This window comes from Bubalus kerabau, chromosome 5 (assembly GCF_029407905.1).
Source record: "Bubalus kerabau isolate K-KA32 ecotype Philippines breed swamp buffalo chromosome 5, PCC_UOA_SB_1v2, whole genome shotgun sequence".
In the NCBI taxonomy this organism is placed as follows: Eukaryota; Metazoa; Chordata; class Mammalia; order Artiodactyla; family Bovidae; genus Bubalus; species Bubalus kerabau.
This window is the reverse complement of record NC_073628.1, coordinates 96,977,275-97,004,301: the sequence shown is the minus strand read 5'-3', so window position 1 is coordinate 97,004,301 and position 27,027 is coordinate 96,977,275. Positions and strand designations below refer to the sequence as shown.

The 27,027-nt window shown below is 48.4% G+C and overlaps 1 long non-coding RNA gene across 1 annotated transcript; it reads right to left on the bottom strand.

Annotated features, from left to right (window-relative positions):
* Positions 1–1,475: 1,475 nt before the first annotated feature.
* LOC129653990 (uncharacterized) lies at positions 1,476–2,769 on the bottom strand. Its single transcript, XR_008715335.1, has 2 exons — positions 2,197–2,769; positions 1,476–1,704 (listed from the first exon to the last, which is right to left on the bottom strand). It is a non-coding gene; the product is annotated as an uncharacterized LOC129653990 (long non-coding RNA).
* Between the last annotated feature and the right edge of the window lie 24,258 nt (positions 2,770–27,027).

Below are 27,027 nucleotides of genomic sequence, written 5' to 3'. Positions count from 1 at the left end.
CTTGTTGTTTGTCTGTTTTATACATAGTGGTTGTATCTGTGAATCCCAAACTCCTAATTTATCCCTCTCCTGTCTTTCCCCTTTGGTAACCACAAGTTTGTTTTCTACATCTGTGAGTCTTCTTGTTTTATAAATAAGTTCATTTGTATCATTTTTTAGATTCCATATATAAGTGAGATCATATGATATTTGTATTCCTCTGTCTGATTTACCTTACTTAGCATGATAATCAATAGGTCCATCCATATTGCTCCAAATGGCTTTCTTTCTTATTTATGAGAAATAAATAAGAATTATTTATTCTTATTAGATAATCTCTCTGTCTCTGTCTGTCTCTTTTGATATATGTGTATCTCTTATAGGGTCTGTTTCTCTAGAGTTGTTATTAGTCACTCAGTCGTATCCCACTCTTTGCTACCCCATGGACTGCAGCACACCAGGCTTCCCTATCCTTCACCATCTCCCAGAGTTTTCTCAAGCTCATGTCCATTGAGTTGGTGATGCCATCCAACCATCTCATCCTCTGTTGCCCTTTTCTACTCTTGCCCTTAATCTTTCCCAGCTCTAGGGTACCCTAATACATCCCTCTGACCTTTTATTTTGAAAGATTTCAAATTTGTTACATTAAGATGAAAATACAGTCGTGGTGAGTTGATCTCATTAACGACTCTCACCTCTCCATGTCACCCTCTTTGAAACTGTCTTCCAGTGCTGACTCTGGGCTTGGCCACTGTCTTTTTTGATCAATAGGCCACCAGTACCACTGATAAGAGCAGCTGCTTGGAAGCATGTGATCTGTTTTTCCTTTCTTTCTTGGACTCCTGCTACCACCACGAGGACACTCCTGGGTCAGCCTGCCTCCAGTACACAAGAGACTGGTTGAGGAGCGCTGAGTTCTGTAAACCCCAGACCAGCCAGGCTGCAACCCACTCACCAGCTGGTAACAGACTCCTGAGCACGCCCAGTGGGATCTTTGGAATTGCCTAGTCAATGACCCATGGGCTTGCAAAAAATTACAACTAGCTGCTGCTTTAAGTTTGGATGTGGTTTGTTAACACAAAGAACAGATAAAACAATAAACATTTATCCTTTACCTGGATTTACCTCTTATTAACATTTTGCCATATTTGCATTATTGTTCTTTTTATACTTCTTTCCAGGAAATATTTGAAAGTTGCAGACCTCATGACACTTTCACTCCACCTTTCTTTGACCACACCACACAGCATATGGGATCTTAGTTCCCTGACCAGGGTTTGAACCCGTTCCCCCTACAGTGGAAGCACAGAGTCTTAATCACTGGACCACTAGGGAAGTCCCTCACTCTAACTACTTTAACGTCTGTCTCCTTAGAACAGGCCATCTTCCTGCATAACCATACATCCACCATCACACCTAGGCATTTTATATTATTACAGTAATATCATCTAACATAGAGCCCATATTCAAATTTCCCCCAGTAGTCCTTTATAGCTACTTTATTTATTATTTTAGATTCAGGATCTAATTAAGATCATCCTAGTGCACTGCCCGCTTCCACAATCTGGTCCCTGTACGCGGATGTTGGTGCACCTGGCCCAGCATCCAGCCATGAGGTCCGAGGCTGGGCAGACACAGTATCTGGGTTCAGATCCCTGCATTGCTACTTCCCAGCTGTATGATCTCAGAAAGCTGCTTCACATTCCTTAGCCTTGGGCGCTGCATCTGCAAAACAAGCATGTTACTATCATCCACCTCGTAGGGTTATTGTAAGTATCAAATAAATTACACACAGAGGGAGCTGAAATGGTAAGTCACTGTGCATGTGTTCACCGCCTTCTTCCCTCTCTCCCTTCCTCCTCCTTCCTTCTTTCAATTTAATTGATTGAAGCTTTTCCCCCTCCATTCCATTTTTTCCCCCATCCCTTTGGAAGTTATAATACATTGCTATTTCTATTCTCTTGTAATTACCCTAGAAAATTTAACCTGCGTATTTAGGTTACAATTATCATCCATAATTTTTATCTTCACTCTCCTCCCACACAATTCCAAGATCTTAAAAAGCTTAAACTCTGGTTGCCCTGTAATTTTGAGTCTCTCTTGTTTGTTTGTTTTAACTCCATGAGTTAAACATCGTAAGTCGTCAATGTTTGTTTCAATTTACCCAGATGTTTGCCATTTCTTTTTTTGCCCACTATTCTTTCTTGCATCTCATACCTTCCTGCTGGGTTCTTTTTTTCTTTTGTTATTGAAATTTATTCTTTAGAACATCCCTTAGAGAGGTCCTTGGTTGTAAACTCTTGACGGTTTTTGTTGGCCTGAAAATGTCTTTATTTTGTTCTCATTCTTGAAAAATAGTTTCAGAGGTTATAGAATTCTCAGATGACAGTTCTTTTCTCTCCTTTTGGAAGGTGTTACTCTACTGCCTTCCTGCTTCCAGAGTTTCTTTGAGAACTTCTCCATCAGTCTATTTGATGTTCCTTTTTAGGTAATCTCTTTTATCTTAGGCTGCTTTTAAAGTTTTCTTTTAGTCTATGATATGCTGTAGTTTCCCTTTGGTGTGTTCAGGTGGATATTTCTATTCATCTTGCTTGGGGTTCTCTGAGCTGCCTGAATCTGAGGAATGGTGTCTTTCACAGTTCCGGAAAACTCTTAGCTATTTTCTCCCTGAATTTGACTTTCCAGTAGTCTTTCTAACACCTCCTTCTGGAACTTTGATTAGAAATGTGTTAGACCTTCTCATTTTATCCCTCCCATATGTCTTAATCTTTTCAAAAAATATTTTCAGTTCTTTGTTTCTCTGCTACCTTCTGGGAAAGGTAGTCTTATCCTTTTTCCAGGTTACCAATTCTCTTTTCAGCTGTGTCTCATCGTCTGTTTTACCCACCAATCAAGTTTCTAATTTCAGTTATTAGGCTTCTCATTTCTAGATATTTTATTGATTCTTCGTCAAATCAGCCCGGTAGTTTTTCATCAACTCATTTTCCTTTTTCATACCTGCTACATTTTAAACAGGCTTACATATTTATTTTATATTCTATATCTGATAACCCCAACATCTACTTTCTTTGTAGGCTTGATTTGTAGCTATTTTTGCTGACCCTTGCTAATAGTGGCCTACTTCCTTTTGTGTTTTGACTTTTTAAAAAATTGTGCACCCATATTTCTTAGAACTTCTTTTTGATAGGAATTCTCTGAGGCCGGGGTTTAGAGATGTCTATGCAGAGATTTGTGCCAGGTGCCACTACCAATGGTGGGCCAATTTTCTGTTTGTGTGGGCTCTTTTTTGAACTCAGATTTTAAAAATTAATTAATTTAGCTGTGTCATGTCTTAGTTGAGGCGTGGGGAACCTCCATCACATCACTTGGGCTCTCTCACTGCAGTACACAGACTCTCTAGTTGTGATGCCTGGGCTTCGTTGCCCCGTGGCACGTAGGTAGGATCTTAGGTCCCCAACCGGGGATTGAACACACATGCCCTGAATTGCAAAACAGATTCCTAACCACTGAACCATCAGAGAAGTCCCTGCTTGTGTTTTTTTTAGGCCACATGAGCAGAATGAATTCTGATCCCAAGCCCAAATGAGGGTGAGCTTGTGGGTACAAATTTTCACAGAGGGAGTTTTGTTCCTCTGTATTTTCCCCTTCCTGCCAGAGTGAAGGCAAGTTTTACTTAGTTCATGTTGGGAAGATCCCACTTTATACAGGGGTGGGAAGACTGAATTCCCAACTTGCCTTGCTCACACTTTCTCTCCTGCCCCCCAGCACAGTGTGTCCACGTCCAGACTTTGGTTGACCAGCTATCCCCTGGAAAAAACTCTCACTTGCTCTTATGGAATTGCATTTCTTGTCCACTCTGAATTCTGAAGGTTATCTTTACTTTCCCACAGATCCATTCATGCATTAAAACTATTTTAAATAATTCATCCTGTAATTTTAAGTTTTCTATATTGAGAAGATAGCTTGAGGTTAAAAGTCAGCCATACGGCCCAGTTTTATTTATTCTTCATTCTTTCACTTATTCATGCAACTAATATTTCCTTGAGTACCTAGCCAAGTCCTGACTTAGGTAAAGGGACTACGGAGATCAATAAGACATTTCCTGCTCTTGGGAGCTCACCATAATGTAAAGTCCCTTAAAAAGTTAATTGGATGGTGTTTGGAGAAATAATTCAAATTACACAAATAATTTTGCCATTTATTGAGCTCCTAGACTGTCCAGGCACTGTGCCAAGTACTCCATATGTATCATTTCATTGACTGCTCTTGACAACCCCATAGGGGAGGCAGCATTAGGAATCCACTGATGGGGAAAACTGAGGCTCAGAGAGGTTAATTAACTTTCTGGAGGTCACAGTTGCAAGACAGTAGAACTTGGAAATCGGGCTGTCTGGGTTGGGAGTTGGATCTTAACCTTTGTGCTATGGAATGGTCCCCACCATTCTTTCCTCCTTCCTTGATGACATCCCCTTCCCTATCCTCGCCTCTTCCCTCAACCACCTGGCTCAACAGTGACTTCCTGGCCTTGCCATGAAATCTGGGCCAGATATATGCTGGGGCATGACTCCCTCCCAGGCAGTCCTTAGAAAGACCTCTTTCCTGCCAAGAAACAGCTCTATAAAAGGATACAGTGAGGGCAGCCTCATTAATATTTGCTCCTTCTGTCATTTTGGCAGGAAGAAGTGAGATACCATGGCAGGAGGGCCGTGTACCTGGCAAGAGGAAGGGTCTGGTGGCTGATTTTTCCCAGCAGAGGGGTCAGACTGGGTGGAGGAATCAGAGCCATCCTCAGAAGGGGGTCCCCAAAGGATGGGAAGATGCCTGGAATAGATGAAGGGTGGGGGACTGGGTACTCACCCCCAGGGGCTCAGAAACAGGGCCACCTCCCAGCTGGGGCCGATTCCTTTGGGCCCACAGGGGTGGAGTGGGGAATATTCTTTGTGACCAGCCTGACCCATCCTGTGCTGTGTGTGTGCATGTCTTTCTCTTACACACTCACACAACTGTGCATACCCTAAAGAGGGACCTGGCTTCCTGAGTCATGTCTTTGTCCCCAGCACACTTAGCTAAGAGCCTGGCTCCCAACTATAAATATCTGCTGAACAGATCATGATGATAGGCATTTGAAATTTTCTAAAAAAGTTTGTGTATTATACATGAATAAATGCTCATTGTGTGATTAAGCACTAAAGAAGCATAATATGGGCGGGGGAAGGAAAATCCAACCCCTTCTCTTCCCCTCACAAAACCACTGATAGCAATTTGGTGCGTCTCCTGCCAGATGGTTTTCCAGAATGCTTGAATTTGTTCTGTCTCTCTCTCTTTCACACACATGCCACATATACACACAGATGTGTGGGTCCTCTCCAACCCCATCTTTGCTGAGGCACCCACAGATCTTGAAAGACCCCCCTATTCCCACCACCCACTCTTGCTTGGTCAGGTTGCCTCCAAGCCCCTCAAAGGTCCTGGGCTCAGCCGAGACCCTGAGCCAGATGGTGCATGCTGCCCCATTTGCAGCCCTCCTCCTCTGCTAAGAGGAAGGGATGAGCCAGGGGAGGCTGGGGAGTGTGGGAGCAGTCCCCAGGAGGGGGTCCCCAAAGGAGAGGGAGAGAAAACACAGAGTGTCCGCATTTTCAAAGAAAACCTCTTCTGGGAGGCCTCTTCTCCCCTTTCTCCCTCCTCCTTCTTATCAGCCCTCCCACCCTTTACCCCTACAGGGTCCCAGCCTCTCATCGCCCGCTCTGATCTGGAACCCTGTGCGCGGAGGTCTCGGCTTGCTCTGAAGGCTTGTCATGTCTGCGTTTAATGAAGCTTAATTATCTTCCAAGATTCAATGAATAATTATAAATCTTTTCAAGATGCAATCACACGGGTTCATGCTTCATTAACAGTGGAAAATCAATTGTAATTCGCGTAATTCCTCTCTTCTGGAGATCAGTCTGTTTGTACACGCTCCCCCTTCTCACCCCACTTTGTCTCCCCCAAGAAGTACATCAGATGTCTGGCTTTTTCCTTCAGAATTGATGACTCCTGGGGGTGGGGGTGCAGAGAGCAAGGCCCAAGGGAAGGAGAAGGGAGGAGAAAGAGAAGGATGGTGCTAGTGGGACCCAAAGTAGATACTTATGCTATTATAAGAAGTTGGGAGAGGGGCAGGGAGGAGGGACGTTCTCTCCAAGTCCACGAGAAAGCAGTGTTTCTTAACCTTTTTGTTGGGGAGGAGGTGTCATCAAAATGTGAAAATCTGATGAAAGCGCTGACACCAGCTGAAAGATGCACTGGCAGAGGGGCCCTAATGGGCCTAATGGGGGCGGGAAGAACAGGGCAGTCTGCAGGGGATCAGCCAGACCAGTGGAGGGAGCCAAGGGAAGTCTTCTTGCAGAGATCCAGGTCCCTCAAAGTGATCAGAGGATGAGGGCTCCACAATCCTCCACTGCTGGTCCACTCTCCTCCCTCGAGATGTAGTTTGAAGCCTCTAAGTAGCACTGTTAACGGATTTTTCTGTAATGATGGGAATGTTTTCTCTCACCCTGTCCAAGACAGCAGCCACCAGCCTTTTGTGGCTATTTAAATTTAATTGGGCTTCCCTGGTTGCTCAGATGGTATAGAATCCGCCTGCAATGCAGGAGACCCACATTCGATCCCTGGGTCGGGAAGATCCCCTGGAGAAGGAAATGGTGACCCATTCCTGCATTCTTGCCTAGAGAATTCCATGGACAGAGGAGCTTGGCAGGCTACAGTCCATGCGGTTGCAAACAGTCAGAGACAACTGAATGACTAATACTTTCCACTTGCATTATAAGAACAATACAGTTCTTCAGCTGCATCAGCCCCATTTCAAGTGCTCAACCACCATGCATGGTTAAGTGGCAGGCAGTTGGACAACACAGAGCATTTCCATCTTCACAGAAATTTCTGCTGGATGCAGCAGAGCTAGAGGGTCCTCAAGTATGCTAGCACCCCATCAGCCATCACAAGCTGCCCCAACTTTATTTTAAATATCTCTGATTTGGCCCTTTATTAGGTTCTTATTGCCACTGTAATAAATTACCACAAATTTAGCAGCTTTAAACAGCACAAATTTCTTATAGTTTTGGGGTTCAGAAGTCTGACATGGATCTCACTGGGCTAAAATCAAGGTGTTGATACAACTGTGTATTTTTCTGGAGGCATGGGGGGCGGGAGGCGGCAGAAATCTTTTTTCTCATCTTTTCCAGCTTTTAGCGGTCACCAGCATTCCTTGGAAGATGGTGCCCTCCTCCCAACTTTTAGCTTCAAAGTCACCAACACCACATCTCTCGTGGCACTGCTAGGAAAGTGTCTTTTTTAAGGACTCATGTGATTAGATTGGGTCCACCCAGATAACCCAGAATACTCTCTCCATTTCAAGATTCTTAATCATATCTACAGAGACCCTTTTTCTATGTAAGGTAATATATTCACAGGTTCCGGAGGTTAGACATGGACATTGTTTGGGGACCATTATTCTGCCCATCTCAGGTCCCAAACTTTATTTTCCATAAGGAAACCCTGAGATCCAAAGAGGAGAGGTCCCTCTCCAAGGTGACACAGAGTGTTGTGGGTACTGTGGTGTCTGCCCAGACCCCCTCCTCTCGAGCACAGACCCGCGCCCAGGTGACAGGATTATGAGCTCTGACAACTCACAGCTGTGTCCCTCACGCGGCATTGCCCTTGGTCACAGGGAACTGCCTTGATCAAGGTTACACTCTCTGCCAGTGACTTTCTGATGTGGAAATAATAAAAAGTCTGTCTCCTTTACTGCTTTCAGGACCATTCTAAGGGACCAGACTAGGTCCAGACCCCATGGGATCAGCCCGAGTGTCACCTGTTACTGCATCGTGGGCCGGCTTCTCCCTCTGGCCAGTTCTGCCATCCTCACTGCTCTGCAGGTTCATCTCCTGAAAGATGCTGTGATCTCTGTCTGCAAAGGTCCATGGGACAAAGCCCAGCTTAGTTCATAACACACTTTATGATCTGGCCCCTGCTGACCCCTCAGCTTTAGCAACTCACACGTCCCCCATGCTCAAGCCCTGATGAGTCACTTTTAATTTCCCAAATGTCCCAGAACTTTTCTGCCCCTAAACCGTTCCCCGTGCTGGTCCTGCTACTTGTGATGTCCTTCACCTCTCAGCCCACTCCTCCTTATTCTTCAGGAGTCAGCTTTTATGTCACCTCCTCCTTGAAGCCATCTCAGATCTCCCTCCCTCCTCCAGTCTCCTCCGCTAAGCTCCCATATCTCCCCGGACCCATTGCTTGTGTGGCTTTCACCAAAGTCTGCAGAGGGCCCTGTGTCTTATTCCTTTCTGTATCTTCAGACATAGCATCTTGCCCAGAGTTGGGGCTCACTGAATGTGTGTTGACTGACTCTTTGTGACCATTGCTGATCCTGTGAGGGGTGTCCTACTATCCCTAGTTCCATAGAAGGAAAGTGTGGTTGAGAAGGGAGTGAGATCCAGGGCACAGCTTCCTCCTTGAGACTTGTTTCTCCAAGAAAAGATGGCCTGGCAGCTTCCCAGACTCCAGCAGGTCACGGCTGGGGGTGGAGCTGCCCACAGATGACTGGGTATCTGAGTTAGACAAACAGAAGATGTAGCTCCTGCCTATTGAGTGATTGTCTTCCACACATATGTTTCTGGTAATCAATTGGTGCATCATTAGCCCAGGGCAGTGGTCTCAGCTCCAAATAAAATGCAAATGTAATTGGTTTCCTTATGCCTGGTGGGCAGGGCCCTGCCACATGCAGACTTCTCTCCCAGGAGTGGGCCAGGCTGCCTCTCAGACTTGAAAAGGCTCATAATTGCAGGGCCTACCCAGTGCACTGGCAAGAGCCAGGACCAGGCTTGGGAGAAGTGAAATAATGGGCTCCTGATTACCCAGTGGTTGCGAGCAAGGTGCTGACTCCAAGCTGGGGATTTGTGGAGTGGGGAGGCAGAGAGGACAGCAGTCCCCATTTTCTGCTGGCTTGGGCAGAGATGGAGCCAGGGGACTTCTTGTGCCTGGGGAGGCCCACTTCCTACCACAAAGCTCACTGAGACCCCTCATGCCTCACAGAGAGACAATGTGGGCCCATGGAGTCTGGGATCCTCTCCCATCCCCACACCATTTGCCAGCCGCACCCCTCAGAGCCTCACTTTGTACCAGGGAAGCAATATCATCTACCTCACACGGAGGTTGTATAGGTGATATACAATGTGCCCGCGATGCCCTGTTCAGAGTTGATGCTTCACAAACAGATGTTATGGTGTGGTGATGATAATTGCTCACATTTATTAAGTACTTACCTGTGCCATTGGGAAAGACCTTGATCCTAGGAAAGATTGAAGGCAAAAGGAGAAGGCAGTGGCAGAAGATGAGATGATTAGGTAGCATCATGGACTCCGTGGACTTGCATTTGGGCAAACTCTGGGAGATAGTGAAGACAGAGGAGCCTGGCGTGCTGTAGTCCATGGGGTCATGAAGAGTCAGACATGATTTAGGGATTGAAAAACAACAATACCTGTATCAGGCCATGTTCTGTTGTGCATCCATTATTTCATTCCACCCTTATAAAGATACTGTGAATAGATGCTATTATGCCCATTTAACAGATGAGGATAGTGAAGCACGGAGCAATTTGTTTACCTAAGGTCACACAGCAGTGGGCAGTGGAGCCAGGATTAAGGCCCAGGTTGTCTGTCTACACAGTCTGTGTTTGTCATCTTTGCTAGGGTGCACTGTCTCTGACTGGATCCTTGCTTTGGTCCTCCCTAAATATCCCTGCTTTTCCCCTTACTCCCCGAGACCTGCCAGGTTGAAACTTTCTCACGTCTGTTAACTGCCCTCTAGGAAACAGGTTTGACCCTCCCTACTTCTGGAGTCTGGTGAGCGGGCCCTGAAAGGGCAGCTTGTTGGTGAGTCACGTGGTCTGAATATCAGTCATTTGATTGGTAGAATCTATTTTGTCCCTAGAATCCTAGCTGCAAGGGAGTCTGGAAAATACAGTTTAGGTTGTACAGCTTCTACAGTTCAGAATCTCACACTACAAAGAGGTGGAACCTTGCTTTTGGTTCATCTTATACAAAGGAACAAAGAAACTCTGCTTCCTCCAGGCTCCTTGACTCTTTGGCTTTCTCTGGCCCTGCCCTCCCCCAAGCTCTTGTACTTTGATACTGAGTGTGGCATAGCCAGAGTTCGATCCTGGTTGGCTCTCTCTCTTTTTATCTGTGTGATGTTGAACAAGTCACCTAACCTCTCTGACCTCATTATTCTTCTCTGTGAAGTGGCAATAACAGTATCCTCCTGAAAGATGTTGTTGTGAAGGTTAAATGAGATGTTGTAATGTGAAGAGCCTCCATCAGAGCCAGTCCAGAGCCTGCACATGTGGGTACCCCATGGGTAAACCGGAGAGAGCTTTGAACTATTTCTGGAGCTGAATTATTAATTTTTTTACATTTTTAAAATTTAATTTTTAAGTTTATTTTTGACTCTGCTAGGTCTTCATTGCTGTGTGTGGGCTTTCTATAGCGGTGGTGACTGGGGGCTACTCTGTAATTGCAGTGCATGGATTTCTCATTCCAGTGACTTCTGTTGTTGTGGAGCATGGTAGAGCTGAATTATTACATGTTTCCCAAGTGGTAGCTGTGGATTGAATGAATTCTCTCTCTGCCCCAAGCCCTTTCCCCTGGGTGGCTCTTCTACCAGGCAGGGGACAGTGGCAGAATCTATGATGGTTTGGGGAAGGGTAAAAGTCAGAGCTCTCTGGAATTGCTGGCAGCATAGATCCTTGAAGAAGCTAGGTCCCTAGAGAAGAAGAAGGTTGTTCTGGCTGGTTTAGCAGGTGTTAAAACAAGACAAATTCAATCAGTCTATCTGCTCAAGTGTTTGCTAAGCAACAAACAGAATCACAGATTCTTTCCTCTCTACCTGTCCAAAATTTTCCTATCTTCAAGGTTCACCTCAGGGACTGCCTCCTACAGGAAGCCTCTCTTGACTTCCCAAACTCATCTCAGGTTTTTGTCTTATTGTCTTGTTTTCTCTAACGAGCACCGCGGTTGGCTTGCCACCTCGGTATGCGGTTTGGTTGTGAATGCATGCAAGCAATGTGTCACTAACAACCATGGAAGTATCAACCCCTGTGAGTAATTTGCTTTAAAAAATCTAATAGAGTAGATTTAATGTTATCTCTCTAATGAGGTCGCTGTCACTCATCCCTTGCGCTTCCTTGCAGGGAGGCGAGCAGAGGCGTTATATCTGGGAAGAGCATGGCCCCCAGGGCTGTCTCATCACTGTGGCAGCCCAAGGGTCATAAACGGTCAGGGCAACTGTGAGTGATCGTGGGGTGTGTGCATTGCGATTTTATGGCTACATCCATTTCCTTTTACAGGCTGGATTTTATTAAACTCTGGGTGAGCTCAGATGGGGGAATTATTGGACTGTTATAATGAGGATAGTTAACCCCTCTGGGGCACTTTCTCACTTGTCCCAGATGCTGCGTTCGGAACTCTGCGTGCACAATTATCTTCTTAATCCTCCCGCAAGACTTTAAAGCAGGTTCTATTATTCTCCTCATTTTAGAAAGGAAAACCGAAGCTCGGAGAGGCTGAGAAACTTGCTCAAGGTCACCCAGCTGGGTGGCAGAGCAAGGATTTGAACCGAGGTTTGACTGAGTCCAGAGTCTGCTTTTAAAAAATTCTTTCAAGATGTCCATTGGGCCCCTTTGTATCTGTTCATTCACCCACCAAGTGAAGGCTGGGCATCGTGCTGGGTGCTCAGGAACATCAGAAGAGAGGCTGAGGGGGCCAAGCCCAGTGGCCCCAGGGTTCCCTGCATCCTTGGGGAAAAGTTGCTACCCACCCGATGCCCTGGGGTCCCATCATTTCTCCCCACTCAAGGTCAGAGCTCCAGTGATTCTCCCATCCCACCCTCTCCTGCATCACCTATTTCCCCTCTCCACTGGGTCATTCCCAACACCATAAAGCATGCTATTATTTTTCCCATCTTAAGAAAAGAATCTTCTCTACACCACGTCTTTCTCTTCCCTGGCTCCCTATTTCTCTTTCCCTGTACAGCAAATCTCCTTGAAAGAGTTATTGTGCTGTCTCCGCTTCCTTTCCTCCAGTGCCTTTTGAGTCCATCCCCATCAAGCTCTCACCCCCATCACTCCATCAAAACTGTTCTTGTCACAGTCAGCCGTGACCCCCTTATTGCTTAATTCAATGGTCAATTCTTAACCCTCTTTGTACTTGTTGTATGTGCTGTCTTTGACCCCAGTTGTTCCCTTCTCTTTGGACCTGATCTCTTAGCTTCCAAGATACCTCCTCTCCCAGCTCTCCTCCTATTTATCCCCATTTGCTCACTCTCTGCCTCTTTTGCTGGTTCCTCCTCGTCAGCCTGACCTGAGTGTACCAGCACTCCATTTTCAGACTTATCCTCTCTATTCACACACACTCCCTAGATACTCTCATCCAAGTTCCTAGCATCACACACTATATAAATGTAGATGCCACCCAAATGTCTATTTCCAGCTCCAAGTTGTCCACTGAACTCCTGACTCATATATCCAGCTGCCCACACAACATCATTGCTCAGATGCTAAAAGACACCTCAAATGTAACATACACAAAACTAAGCTTCTGATCTTTCCTCCAAACCTACCCCACCTCCCCATCCCCAGGTGATGTTAACTGCATCCTTCCAGTTTCCCCAGGCCAAAAATTTTGGAGTCACTCTTGATTCCTCTCTTTCCCTCACCCTCCATATCCAGTCCATCAACAAATCTTGTCTGCTTTGCTTCCAAAATATACCCAGGATCCAGTCTCTTCTTACCACCTCCACGGTTACAACCCTCTGAGCACCTATCATTGTTCTTCTAGTTTATTGCAGTGGTTTCCTGACCTGTCTCTCTGCTTCTGCTCTTGCCCTTCGCTGTATTCTCTGCTCAACAGCCAGAGGGGTCCTGTTAAAACACAGCTCAAATCGTGTGACTTCTAAAAACCCTTCCCATGGCTTCTCATCTCACTCAGAATAAAAGTCAAAGATTCATTATGACCTGTGAGGTTTCACATGACCTGGTCCCTCCTTTCCTCTCTGAACACATCTCCTCCCACTTGGCCCTTGTCAGCTCCACACCTGCTTCCTTCAGTTCAGTTCAGCTCAGTTCAGTTCAGTTGCTCAGTCGTGTCCGACTCTTTGTGACCCCATGAATTGCAGCACGCCAGGCCTCCCTGTCCATCACCATCACCCGGAGTTCACTCAAACTCAAGTCCATCGAGTTGGTGATGTCATCCAGCCATCTCACCCTCTGTTGTCCCTTTTCCTCCTGCCCCCAATCCCTCCCAGCATCAGAATCTTTTCCAATGAGTCAACACTTCGCCTGAGGTGGCCAAAGTATTGGAGTTTCAGCTTTGGCATCATTCCTTCCAGAGAACACCCAGGACTGATCTCCTTCAGGATGGACTGGTTGGATCTCCTTGCAGCCCAAGGGACTCTCAAGAATCTTCTCCAACACCACAGTTCAAAAGCATCAATTCTTCGGTGCTCAGCCTTCTTCACAGTCCAACTCTCACATCCATACATGACCATTGGAAAAACCATAGCCTTGACTAGACGGACCTTTGTTAGCAAAGTAATGCCTCTGCTTTTGAATATGCTATCTAGGTTGGTCATAACTTTTCTTCCAAGGAGTAAGTGTCTTTTAATTTCATGGCTGCAGTCACCATCTGCAGTGATTTGCTGACCCTCAAACACCCTACACACGCTCCTGCCCCAGGGCCTTTGCACTTGCTGCTCCTGGTGCTTGTTGTTCTCTTTCTCAGAAACCCACTGGTTCCATTCCCTCCCTTCTTTACATTTCTTACTAAATGATTCTCTTCAGTGAAGCCTTCCCTGCTGCTGCTGCTGCTAAGTTGCTTCAGTCGTGTCTGACTCTGTGCGACCCCATAAATGGCAGCCCACCAGGCTCCCCTGCCCTGGGATTCTCCAGTCAAGAACACTGGGGTGGGCTGCCATTTCCTTCTCCAATGCATGAAAGTGAAAAGTGAAAGTGAAGTCGCTTAGTCATGTCCAACTCTTCGCAACCCAATGGACTGCAGCCTACCAGGCTCCTCCATCCATGGGATTTTCCAGGCAAGAATACTGGAGTGGGGTGCCATCGCCTTCTCCAGAAGCCTTCCCTAGCCTCCTAAAATGCCCACCCCCACGATTACTCCCATTCTTCACCCATGCTCTACTCTTTTTCTTAGCACTAATTGCTAACCCAACATGCACGTTGTTTACCTGTGTGCTGACTGTATCTCCCACTGGCATATCATCTCCATGAGAGCAGAGGCTTCGGTGCTTTTTAAAAATACTGCTGTACCCGAGTCTCTGGTGCACAGATAAAGTTTAATGAATGAGTGAGTGAATGCCCTCTCCTGTCCAGCATGAATAGATCCAACTATACACAGCATCCATGACACTCCCCCTGGTGTGGGGGATGCAGAAGAGTATCCCCAGACAGCATGTGGGCTCTGAATACAATGGGATTCTCTACTTTCTTGGGGAGAACATTAAACAATTTTGTTGGGCCAACTTGAATTTGTATTTTCTTATGCCATTGGATGAAGTGATCAAATATCTACTTTATAGATCAATATTTACAAATCTATATTTGATTAGTTAAATGCATCTATTTAAAAGCATGTATCTAAAACAGGTGTTGGGACTTCCCTGGTGGTTCTAGGGGCTAAGACTCTGTACTCCCAAAGCAGGGGTCCTGGGTTCAATGCCTGTTTAGAGAACTAGATCTCACATACTGCAGCTGAAGATTCCACACGTGGCCTTTTTTGAGCTCCTAGTGTTTGCCCAGCACTGGCGGATGATGTAGCAGTGAGCAAGGCACGGCCCCCTTCTCCCTCACTCACTCCAGGCAGAAAGCCAGGCTGTGTGAGCTGGGAGGGGCGTGAGGACCCCACCCTGCATCCTCCACAGGCCTGATCCCATTTCTATGGTTTCTCCCTCCCTCTCTGACTCAAATTCTTCCTGCATTTCAAATCCTACCTCCCCAGGAAGCCCTCCCTGACTGACCCAGCTCACAACTCGCCCTCTTGCTTCCCTACCACACAGGTGGGCAATGAGCCAGAGACAGCAGGGGCTCCTGGAGGTGGGGCCAGTTCACTTCCTCCCTCTATCCCCAGAAGCAACAACCCTAGGTCTCTGACATAAACAAATTCGATAACCAAAGAATGTCCTTGTTGCTGTTGTTCAGCTGCTAGGTCGTGTCCGACACTTTGCGACCCCAGGGACTGCAGCATGCCAGGCTCCTTTGTCCTGCACTATCTCTCGGAGTTTGCTCCATTTCATGTCCATTGAGTCGGGATGTCCTAGATGGAAGGAAAAACTGAAGGTCAGAGGGGGCAGTAACTTGCCTGAGTTCACACAGCAGGTTAGCAGCAGGACTAGGACTAAAATCTTCTCTCTAGAGTCCTTTCTGCCTGTTTTGATGATAACCAATCTTTCTTGAGGGGCTTGCCAGGTGGCTCAGTGGTAAAGAATCGGCCTGTGAATGCATGAGATGTGGGTTGGGAAGATCACCTGGAGGAGGAAATGGCAAACCACCCCTGTATTCTTGCCTGGGAAATTCCATGGACAGAGGAGCCTGGTGGGCTACAGTCCACAGAGGTCACAAAAGAGTCGAATACGACTTAGTGACTATACAAACAACAAACAGTCAAAACCTTTCTTGTGCATTTTTATTTGTCTGGACCTGTCTAAGTACTAAGACACGTGGTCTCATTCAGGCTGTCAACGGTTCTTCAAGAAAAGTACTAACATGATCATCCCCTCCCTGCCTACAAACACACTGCCTGAGGCCTGGAGAAGCCCGAGTTGGACTTCAGATCCTCCATAGTCAGTCAGTGATGGATCATCATGCCAACCCAGGGGAATCATCAAATCCATGCTCTTTACCACTGCATTGATTCACGGATTCAAAGTTCATCAGGGGGAGCTGGATAGGTCTTGGGGGGCTGTGGACCCCCTGAAAGTTCTTGTGTGTGCATATTGAGGAGGAGAGAATCCATGGATTTTATCAGTTTCTCAAAAGAGTCTAAACCCCCCAAACTAAGTCTCACTCTTGGTGTAATATTAGTTGCATGGTTACTCATTAGGATGGGGCTGTGTGTCAGTCCCTCAGTTGCGTCTGACTCTTTGTGACCCCATGGACTGTAGCCTGTCAGGCTCCTCTGTCTATGCAATTCTCCAGGCAAGAATGCTGGAGTGGGTTGCCATTCCCTTTTCCAGGGGATCTTCCTAACCCAGGGATCAAACCTAGATCTCCTGCATTGCAGGCAGACTCTTTAGCTTATGGTAGTGGGGTAAAGAGGTGTGTGTGTGTGAGAGAGAGAGTAAGAGAGAGCTAGGATGAAGGTGGGGTACAGGCACCTGCTGTCTCTATTTTCTTGTCTTTGCCCCTGATGTTCCCTACTGAGGGGCCCTCCCGTGCCAGCAGCCCGTGGGCACCGCAGGGCCAGGCTGGGCACATGCCTGTGCTCCCACACACAGGGGTTGCACTCAGCGCCCATTTCCACGCCATGTTTCATTTCTCTTCTGCCCATCAGCTGGGCCTCCCCGGGGCCCGATTTCCATGGTTGCTTTATGGAAGATGTCAGCTCTCGGCTCCACTCTCCGGCCTGATGTAGTTATTAGGAAGAGTGGCAAGAGGAGACAACACCAGGAGAGAAGGTGGGGCCTGGGGTCCCGGAGCAGCTGCCAGGATGGTGTAATCCCTCATTTCCCATGTCACTGGCACCGACTCCACGCTCCTGCCATCACTTCCTATTTAGAACTGCATAATAATTAGGAGGTGTATCTGGAAACAAAAATAAGCTGACAGCATGTGGCTAATTTTACTGGGCCTCAGTGATAGTATTAATCTGGAGGAAGGGGAGAAGGTGGGAGGTGGCTGTGTGAATCATCAGGACCCAAGTGGCTTCTGGCTTGGCTGCTGGTCTTGACCTGAGGCCCCCAGCTTCTCTCTGCCTGGGTCCCGGGCCTGGTGGAGGCAGAGATGGCTCAGGTCACCAACCAAGGCCCCTGGTGGTCAGCTGGCAGGCGGGCTGGACTGGAGGACTCTTTCAGTGGCTCCCCAAAGCTGAGTCTATGAACACCCTCCACCTATCTCTGGGCAGCTCCCCTGCTTCTGAATTTCCTGGAGTTTCTGCTGCATTGGTATTTGTTGTTCCAGGACATCGTATACACACAAGAATTGTGCTTCGTGAACCATGCAGGTCCTGAGTTTGAATCTTGTCTCTGCCTCCAATTGCCTGGGCGGCCTTGGCTGAATTTCTTTCCTTCTGTTCCCATCACTCTCTCTCTCTGCTTCAGACACAAGAAGATTTCAGCTGTGACCCCAGATAGAGCTGGTTCAAATTCTAATTCTGCTACTCACTGGCTCTATGATTTTGAGCAAGCCTCAGTTTCCTCATCTGCAAAATGGGGATAATAGTACCTACCTTTTGGGGGCTCAAAAGCCATTTGTGGATAAATCAATGAAAGCTCACAATGCAGAGTTGGGCTGGGGAGGTCAGGGGGACAGAATGAGCATGCCCCCCACCCCCTGTGCCCTTGAAGCTCACCATGTGGGCAGGGGCAGCCTCTCCACCAAATGTTTGCTCTGCTCTCCTGTCCCCAGGAGAGGGGATACATGGTCCAAGGGTGCAGAGAAGGACTTTCATCCTCTTGAGTGGGGATGTCAGGGGCATTTTCTATTGCCCGGCCCTGCAGCCATAGTCAGGTCTACACAGGTAATAAGACAGGACCCAGGAGGGCAGCCATGCTGTCTTGCTCCGTTATGTCCTCATGCTCAGCACCTCGTTGGTTCTCAGCAGAGACTTGCTAAGTGAATGAATGGCTTGTCTCTGCCCTGACCTGAGACAACACGATGGGGCCAATCAAGAGGAGGTGGAGTACTGGCCCAGAATGCAAGTTCTCGGCCTGTAAACCCAGTATGCCCAGGGGGAGGGGCCCATGTGAGCCCTCTGCCCCAGGTGTAAGATGGGCTGACAGGGACTCTGTTGCTGTGTCTCAGCAGCAAATCCCCCTGAGAACCAGCTGCTGTCCCCATTGGAGGGGACAGACCCTCAGACTTGGCTGACCCCAGGGCCAGTAGCCCACTCCACCATGGAGGTGGCCATCCACATTGTACTACCTGGCTGGCAAGTGCCGCCCCTGCGGGGAGGTCCCCCTGGCGGCTTTGGGGCTCATCCGCACAGGTGAGGATGCTCTGCTAATGACTGCTGAGTCAGAAGCAGCAGATTGAAGGGCATGTCATCCGCCACAGGCTCAACCTCTCACTCAGGAACACACACATCACCACGTCATCTGTCATCCCCTCTGCCACCTGCAGCTGCCAGCTGCATCCACTCCTCAGGGACCTTCTCCTGTAACTCACATAGGCAGGTGAGGGGAGCCTATTTCAGTGCCCCCCAGGGAGCAGAGAGGAATTTCCTGGTGGCTCAGTGGTTAAAAAAAATCTGCCTGACAATGCAGGAGGTGTGGGTTTGATTCCTGGGTTGTGAAGATCCCCTGGAAAGGCAAATGGAAACCCACTCCAGTATTCTTGCCTGGACGATCCCATGGACAGAGGAGCCTGGGGGCTACAGTCCATAGGCTTGCAAAGTCAGACATAGCGACTGAGCACAATCTCGAGCACAAAGGAGCAGACAGCACATGGCTGGCTGGGATGGTGCAACAGTGCTCCCTATGGCTGCCCATCGAGGGCGCTTCCTCTGTCTCTGCCCCGGCCCCCAGCCAACACTGAAGCTGGAGAAGCCTGAGGCAACCCCAGCTACGTGCAGCACTGGGCCCAGAGGTCAAGCGCCAAACCACAGTCCCCCTGGGAAGCAGCTGAGCAGGGATCCTGGTTTTTCTCCCAAACAGCCGTGTCTCCCACACGGAGCTCCCCTCCCCACCTGGCTCCAAGCAGCAGGTGGTCTTTCTCTGGGCAAGTGGGGCCTGGAGATCACACTTGGCTCTCTCACCACCATTGCCATCATCTGTCCTGCCCTCGAGCAGGGCCTGGTTCTGTGTCTCCCACAGGCAGGCAGGATGTGAAGCTTCCCACCACCCGCCCCAGCCCAGCAGGCTCCTCAAAGGCAATAATTGTCAGGAGAAATTTGCCAGCAGAGTGAAATAAAGAGCGTTGAAGGTATAAAGAGTTGGAACTGCCGCTAAGAAGCTGTTTTATATAGACTTTCATTCCCCAGATCAGAATGAGAACACGAGTTTTTTTTTCATCTGTGCCAAAGCCTGTATGCACCAAGAAGGCCAGTTTGGGTGCAAGAGAGACTGATGGTGGGGCAGGCAGGGGCAGGGGAGTCCAGCTGCCCAAGGCCCCTGTGGTGGCTGGAGGACTTCCTCTGGGTCAGCTTTGAGCCATCCTGTGGTTCAGGACCTCCTGTTCCCCTGCTGCCCTGGATGTACCCCTCCTTGTGTCCACCTCCTCCTGCCCAGTTCCTGAACTGGGGGGTCGGGGCCAGGCAGGCCCAGGGACCCCTCTCCTGCTGCTGCCCACAGCAGCACATGAGGGAGGGAGAGAGATATTCTCTACTGATGCCCTGTGGACCTCTCTTCTCCACCTTGAGGCCCACCTCCTTTTATATAACTTGGCTTAAGTGATATATTTATGGTAGAATACTGAGAAAAAAGATGAGCACAGAGAGAAAAATGGCCTGTGAACCCCACCCCTATGTATTGTGTGCTGTAGCTTTCTGGTCCTTTCTGGCTCTTTCTCCTTCAGTGTTTGTAAACAGGAGCTCCTACTGTTATGTTTCTCTTGTGAGTTGCTTTCTTCTCCCATCCCCCCCCACCTAAGAGTATATCATGAACACATTGTGAAGCTTCTTGGCTCAAGGTCCATCCAGTCCACAGGGTCCCACCCGACGTTGGCTGTGCTTTTCCACTTGTTGGTTGAGAGCATTCCAGCTGACAACAAGCAACCATGAATCCCTCTAACGCACACACATGACTTTATCCTTAATGAATCAAGACAGCATCTTTATACCCTTGAAAATGGTCTTGTGCAGATGGGCAAAATACTTTATTTAATCTGTAGGCAACCTGTGAATATGTATGGACCCTTGTAATCAATCTGTGGTCCCTTAGGGGTCCACAGCTGTCTGGGGTGGGGAGGAGCCAGTAAGCACACCCAGGGGTGTGTGTTGGAGTTCAGAGAGAGACAGGTTTGTACTTATACTGTGTCCCACATGTAGACTGAGCCAGTGGAGATGTGATTTGTGATTTGCTGTGTTTGGTTTCAAATCCCCTCTCCCCTTAAGAGTCACTTCCTTAGGTTAAGTGGTACCTCTGGATCTCCTGGCACCCCCATCCGCCCTACTCCTTGAGTGACTGGGGCAGGTAACCCATTAACCCCTCGAAGTCCACCTACTTAGGCATCAGCAGAGATGAGTTGCTTAATTAGTTGGCTGGGTATCAAGGAGGTGGCTCGCAGGCAATGTCAGTTTTGATGAGTAACAGAGGTGGAAAAGACTTGGGCACAGAGGACCAAGGAGGGTCAGCTGGAATGGGGCTCACAGAGGGCACTAAGGTGGAGGCAGCAGGAGAAACTCTAAAGTGAAAGGAGTGGACTTCCCAGATGAAAATAGCCAGAAATAGAGGTGAAAAAGCTATGACAAACCTAGACAGTATGTTAAAAGTCAAAGACATCACTTGGTCGTCAAAGCCATGATTTTTTCAGTAGTCATGTACAGATGTGAGAGTTGGACTATAAAGAAGGGTGAGTGCCAAAGAACTAATGCTTTCAAATTGTGGTGCTGGAGGAGACTCTTGAGAGTCCCTTGGACTGCAAGATCAAACCAGTCAATCCTAAAGGAAATCAACCCTGAATATTCATTGGAAGGACTGATGCTGAAGCTGAAGCTCCAACACTTTGGCCACATGATGCAAAGAGCCGACTCATTGGAAAAGACCCTGATGCTGGGAAAGATTGAAAGCAAAAGGAGAAGAGTACAGCAGAGGATGAGATGGTTAGATAGCTTCACCAGCTCAGTGGACATGAACTTGAGCAAACTCTGGGAGATAGTGAAGGACAGGGAAGCCTGGTGTACTGTAGTCCATGGGGCTGCAAAGAGTCGGACATGACTTAGCAGCTGAACAATAGAGGTGTAAAGATACAGAGGTCAAGCCTTTTTCAATATTTGACCAGGAACCAGCAAGAATACAGAACAGTAATGCTGTGCTTACCAATATCAACACTTTCCTAGAGAAAAACAAACAAACAAACCTTCTTTTCTGGCCCCAACAGAAAATTGTCCAGCTGGTGATGAAGGATCTTTCTAAAACATAAATCAGACCCTTCTCTCCCATTCAATAGCTTCTACCACTCTTGGGCTCAGATAAACTCTGAACAATAGCTCACAAAACCCATGAGCTCTGCCCTGCCTGTCTCTTCCACTTCATTTTGTACATCTTTCACCTACCTTAAGCCCCAGCCCCAGGGCCACCTGTCGTTCCTCCAACACACTAGTCTCTGCCCTGCCTCTAGGCCTTTGCGCTGGCTGTTCCCTCTGCATTTGTTCTTTCCCCAGATCTTTGCATGGCTACTTTTTTCCTAGTATTCAGATTTCTCCTTACATGTCACCACCTTAAAGAAGCCTGCCCTGTCCAGCCAAAGTAAAGTAGCCAAAGTAAAGTAGCCAATCGGCTTCTTTTGCTCCCATCAGTCTACATTTTCATCTGCTTCACTTTTCACCACCTGAGATATTCTTGCTTTTTAATTTGTTTATATATTTACCATCCATCTCTCTCCTTACTATAAGAGCTGCTAGGACTGCTGTCTCCCTAAAACTGTGCCTGGCATACTGTTGGTACTCAGTGAATGCCTGTTGACTGAATGAACAAGGATGGGATTCTTATGCCCAAGCAAGGCAGCCCATCACATCTTGGGAAACTTCTATTTGTTAGAACTGAACAGAGATGGTCGGGAAAGGTTTCATTTTATGTATCAGGGCCAACTGATCGGCAGTAGCTGCCTGGAGCACTGGGTTGAGAATAAGTTTGAAGTCACCTTTGACCTCTGTAGGAGAGAGCAAGAGAACTGTGGTTGATTAGTAATGTCTAACATGGTTTTAATGGTAAGACTAGTGGTATGTATGGCACATATCAGCCACCTCTGGATTAGACTAGAAGTCAGCCTCCTTGAAAGAAGGTGGGGCCTCTTATTCTCCTTTGCAGCCCCCCAGCACCTGGCACATGCTAGGTGCTTGGTTATGTCTGATGCTGGCTGGTCTGCCAAAAGGGATCATTCAGCTTTGAGGCCAGGCTGCTAAAGAGACAGGAGAAAACATCTAAGTGAATGGTTTTCAATATATTTTTTCAAGCTGCAGTGTTCTTTCCTCAAAGAATGTCTTACAGGAAGCCTGTTCTCTATTAGCAGATGAAAGTAAAGTTGTTCTGGCTGAATCTGGGTTTGGAGTTCAAACCCACCTCCTTGCACCTTCACTACCAGAGACACCCCTGAGACATCTTTCAAAAATCTCAGTGAGAAAAACCTAGGTCCAGAGAGAGAAAGTGACTTACCCAAGGTCATACAGTAACTAAGAACTGACAACAAAGTTACCAGTCCCCGGACTCCCAGTTCAGTGCTCTTCCTGCTGCATCTCCAGGGTTTCCCACGGGGCAGGTGCCCTTAGCTTTGGGCTGGTCTTAAAGCCCAAAAAGACATTCTCCACCTCTGTGGGGCAGATAGACACCTGAGCAGCCAGCCCAGCCCAGCCCCTGGGAGGGCAGCCTTGGCCCCTCTTGGCATCAGCACTGAGCTGCTGGCTTCTGCTTTGTTTATCTTGCCTTTGGAGCCCCCGGGGCACAGCAGCAGAAAACAGCTCCCTCTCCCTGGCTGTGCTTTATTAATTAAAGCATTTCCCCTCTTTGGTAGCAGCTGCTTCGAAAGAGCTCAGTGAATGTTTAATTCATTGGTTCAGAGCTTGTCCCCCCACCTATCCCCCCAACACCTCCTTCCTTCAAAGTGCTTTCCCGGGAAACCCTCCAGGCGTGAGAGCTGTTTCCCAGCTTCTCCGCGAAGCTGAGCTGCCTTTCCTGCCGCGCTGCTCCGCTAGCTGAAGGTGATCTGTTATTCTGCTTGAGAACTCCGTAAGGCGTGATCCAGGCTGGGTGCGAGCCCGGGCTCTCCTCCTTGAGATGGTTTAAAAGGCCGCGATGTGTCGAATTACTACATGAGTATTTAATGATTATCTTCCTCGGCCGTTTAGAGGCAAAAAATGAGGGTATTGATTACCCACTGATGCTGACTAAAGGCCTGGTCCCCAAGGTTTTGTTGTGTATGTTGGGGGGCGGGGTGGGTGCTGCTGGCATGAGGTTGTCTCTGAGAGGGGACTGGGGAAGCAACATCTAGGACACTCTGTCCTCTTTATAGCTGTGTTAGGTAGGACAGAAGGGCCCTGCCGCCCATGGTCTGACTGCAGGCTCACCTCCAGTGGGGCCACAGGGGCCCAGTGTAGGGATGACTTCCTTAGGTGGGAGATTTCAGCTCACCGGCCCTTTCCAATCCCCAAAGATGGGCTTGTCTGCTCATCTGCACACACACTGCAGCCCCCAACCCACCCCACCCCGATTTCCTGAGCTCGAAAGATCCTGTTTGACCTCGGTGGTTGGATGCATACGAACTCTCTCAAGACTGGAGGAAGTGAGCCCCCTGTCCTCCTGCCTGTTAGGCTTGAAAAGAGGAGAGATGTGTGTGGCCTGGTTCAGCCCTCTCCTCCTTTGACTCCTCTTCCGGTTCCCTGGGGCCTTTCCCGATGGTTTAGAAGAAAAGAATCCACCTGCAATGCAGGAGACGCAGGAGATTCAGGTTTGATCCCTGCTTTGGGGAAGATCCCCTGGAGGAGGGCATGGCAACCCACTCCAGTATTAGAGCCTGGTGGGCTACAGTCCATGGGGTTGCAAAGGTTGGAAGCAACTGAGTGACTGAGCACGCATAAGCACCACCAACCCCCTGAGGTCACGGCTCCCTGCCCTACCCCTTCCACAGGTATGTCCCTGGGTTATATCCAATTTCCCTTTCTCTTCCACTCAGGGAAGTACAGCACATGCGGGGGGAACATCATAATGCCAACTGAATTTATGACAAGAAGCACATTCTGTGCAAACCTGGGATCTTTAGGGTGTTAGGAGCAGGCTACCTGGGCCACACCTCACTAGCACAGGGACACAGCAGGGGCCTCCGCCTTGGGGTTGGGACCCACTGAATCAGTGGGGCTGGCCCATGGCCCCGTGGTCAACACACAAGCTCCCAGGCAGTCCGTTTGATCTATCCACTGGATACAAGTCATGTATAACTAAATCACTTTGTTGTACACCTGAAACTAACACAACATTGTTAATCAACTATGCTCCCATATAAAACAATTTTTTTAAAAAAAGAAACAATCATTTACTGAACACTTGGCACACTTAGGCACTGTGTTGGCTAGACACGTTAGCTCACTGAATGAACAGTCACCCTGCTCTAGGAGGCAGGTCACTTCACAGATGAGTAGACTAAGGCAAGTTGAGACTATGTAACTGCTCAGACTCACTCAGCATCAGGAGGTAAGTCTGGGTTTGCACCAGGCCTGAGCCCACGCCCACACCGCTGACAGGGTTTGCTTCATCACACCTGGCAGGGCCACTCTACGTCACCTCCAGCCAGTAGGGTGGGACCCAGGCTTGTCATTCCCGGGTGGTGTCGGGCCAAGTAAGAACACAGCTCTAGGATCAGATTCTGGACATGTTATCTAACACCTGTGTGGCCCCTGGGGGGATGCTGAACCTCCTTCTGCCTCAGTTTCTTTGTCAGCAAAATGATGATAATGATACGGCTTACCTCTGAAGGTTATTGCGAAGATTCCTTTAGGGAGAAGATAAACACAGGAGCGCTGCCTCCTTGGTCTCAGAGTGGGAGATACATGGATAGAGGGAGTTAATGCTCTAGTGTGTTTAAAGGACAAGAGAAAGAAGAGGAGGATAAGAAGGCTCCCAACAGTGGGAGGCAGGGATGGTGTGTGTGTGTGTGTGTGTGTGTGTGTGTGTGTATGTGTGTGTATGGGTATGGGTGTGCGCACACACACACAGGCATGCACCCTGGAGCAGCAGGCTTCAGGTTAATGGTGGACAGGGGTCAGGGAAGGCTGCATGGAGAAGGGGATGGAGCAAAGTAGGCCAAGCCAGTGTCCAAGGTTAGAAGCATTCTACAGTCAGAACAACACTGGCTGGGGGCATGTCTGCTGTTGGAGGAAGGGCTGGGTGGGGGCTGGCATGGAAGGAGCAGAGACAGTGGGAGGAGGTATCCTAGGAAGTGTGGGCAGACCCCATGGCATTGCCGGGATCTTCATAGGGACCCTGCCTTTCCTCTGAGCAGAACGAGGGCCAGTGAGAAATCCAGGTGAATCACTGAGTGCAGGCCCTGGCACAAATAGTGCCCACCAAATAGAAGGTATTCTTTGTTATTCCTTTAAAATAATCCTCTTTTCTGGTAATGGGGCTGAGTAGGGTCCTGGGGAGAAGCTCCCCACCCTTCATGTCCCTGGAAACAAATAATCTAATTAGAAGTTTCCCCATTACAAGTGAACTTCTTTTCCTGTCTGTATGATGAGACTGGCTCCTTTGTCTTGCTTCCCATGGGGAATGAGTAGATTCAGCCAAGTGAGGGCTCCCTGTGCTGGGGGACCTATGGGCAGGAGTGGGCTGGCAAGAGGGTGAACGGAGGAAGGACAGAAAGAGGAGAAGAAAGGGAAAGAAGAGGAAGGAGGGGAAGGAGGAAGGGGAGGAAGGAGGGCACCCCAGCGCAGGGTCAGAATGTCATTCAGTCCTCAGCCAGCTGGGGGATCCCCACATGGCTCCCTCCCAGCGGGGGAGTCTCAAAGAGGTGGTTATTTTGGGTGGCAGCATGATTGGGAGCTTGAAAAGCAGGAAATTGAGTGGTGATTAAGGTTGTAATAAGTTGACAACATCAAATATCATTACCCCTAGAACATGCAAATGATCCCGTCTTTACCTGGGATTTGCCATGCAAATACCAATTAGCAGAGAAAGTATTTGCCTTGATAGGGGGAGCCAGTTCTTCCGATGCCTCCCTCCTGCCCCGCAGAAGGTAAACAAACAGAAGGGGCACAGTGCCAGGGTGGAGAGGGGGCTGGGCTTGAATGTCCCAGCTGAGGACAGGGGGTCCACAGGGTGACCACAAATTTTGTGAAAAACTCCCAGAAACTCTCACGTCCCTGATAGCTCAGTTGCTAAAGGATCTGCCTCCAAGGCAGGAGAACCCTGTTCGATTCCTGGGTTGGGAAGATCCCCTGGAGAAAGGATAGGCTACCCATTCCAGTATTCTGGCCTAGAGAATTCCATGGACTGAATGGTCCATAGGGTTGCAAAGAGTCAGACACAACTGAGTGACTTGCACTTTCAGACCTCCCTGCCACAACCTCTGTCTTTTTCAGTGGCCTCAGAAATTGCTAGAAGCTTCTTGAACCAGCCTCTGGGGCAGCAGGTTTCTGCCCCATGTATGTCCCAGCTGGGAACTGACCTGTGCAGTCTTGCAATCTGGACATCCTTACACCATCAAAAAACTCTTTTCTGCCCCTGGGAGCTACATGGCTGATGATGTCCCGCAGAGAAGGTGTCTGCAATGAGCCATTCGGGGTGGTTTTAGGGCCATGGCCCCAGAGCACCCGCACTACTGTGTCTTAGGCATTGACCTTGGAAGTGTCCAGGGCAGATGACTGACAGCCACTGAATAGGAGCCTCTGGCTCCTCCTTTTCCTTACTCCCTGCCCCTAGTCAGCTGGTACTGTGGAGGTACTGCCACTCATACTAAGAGGAATGTGGCATAGTGTCTGCCCTCAAAGAACTTCTGGTTCCATTTGGCAGGTAGAAGTAACTGTTGCCAGAGATGGCAGACAGTGAAGCAGAAGGTGATCGGCACCAACAGGAGCATCCTAGGCTGTCTGAGAGAGAACTTGCCTTTTGCTGTGACGACATGAGAAGACAATAGTGAGTCTG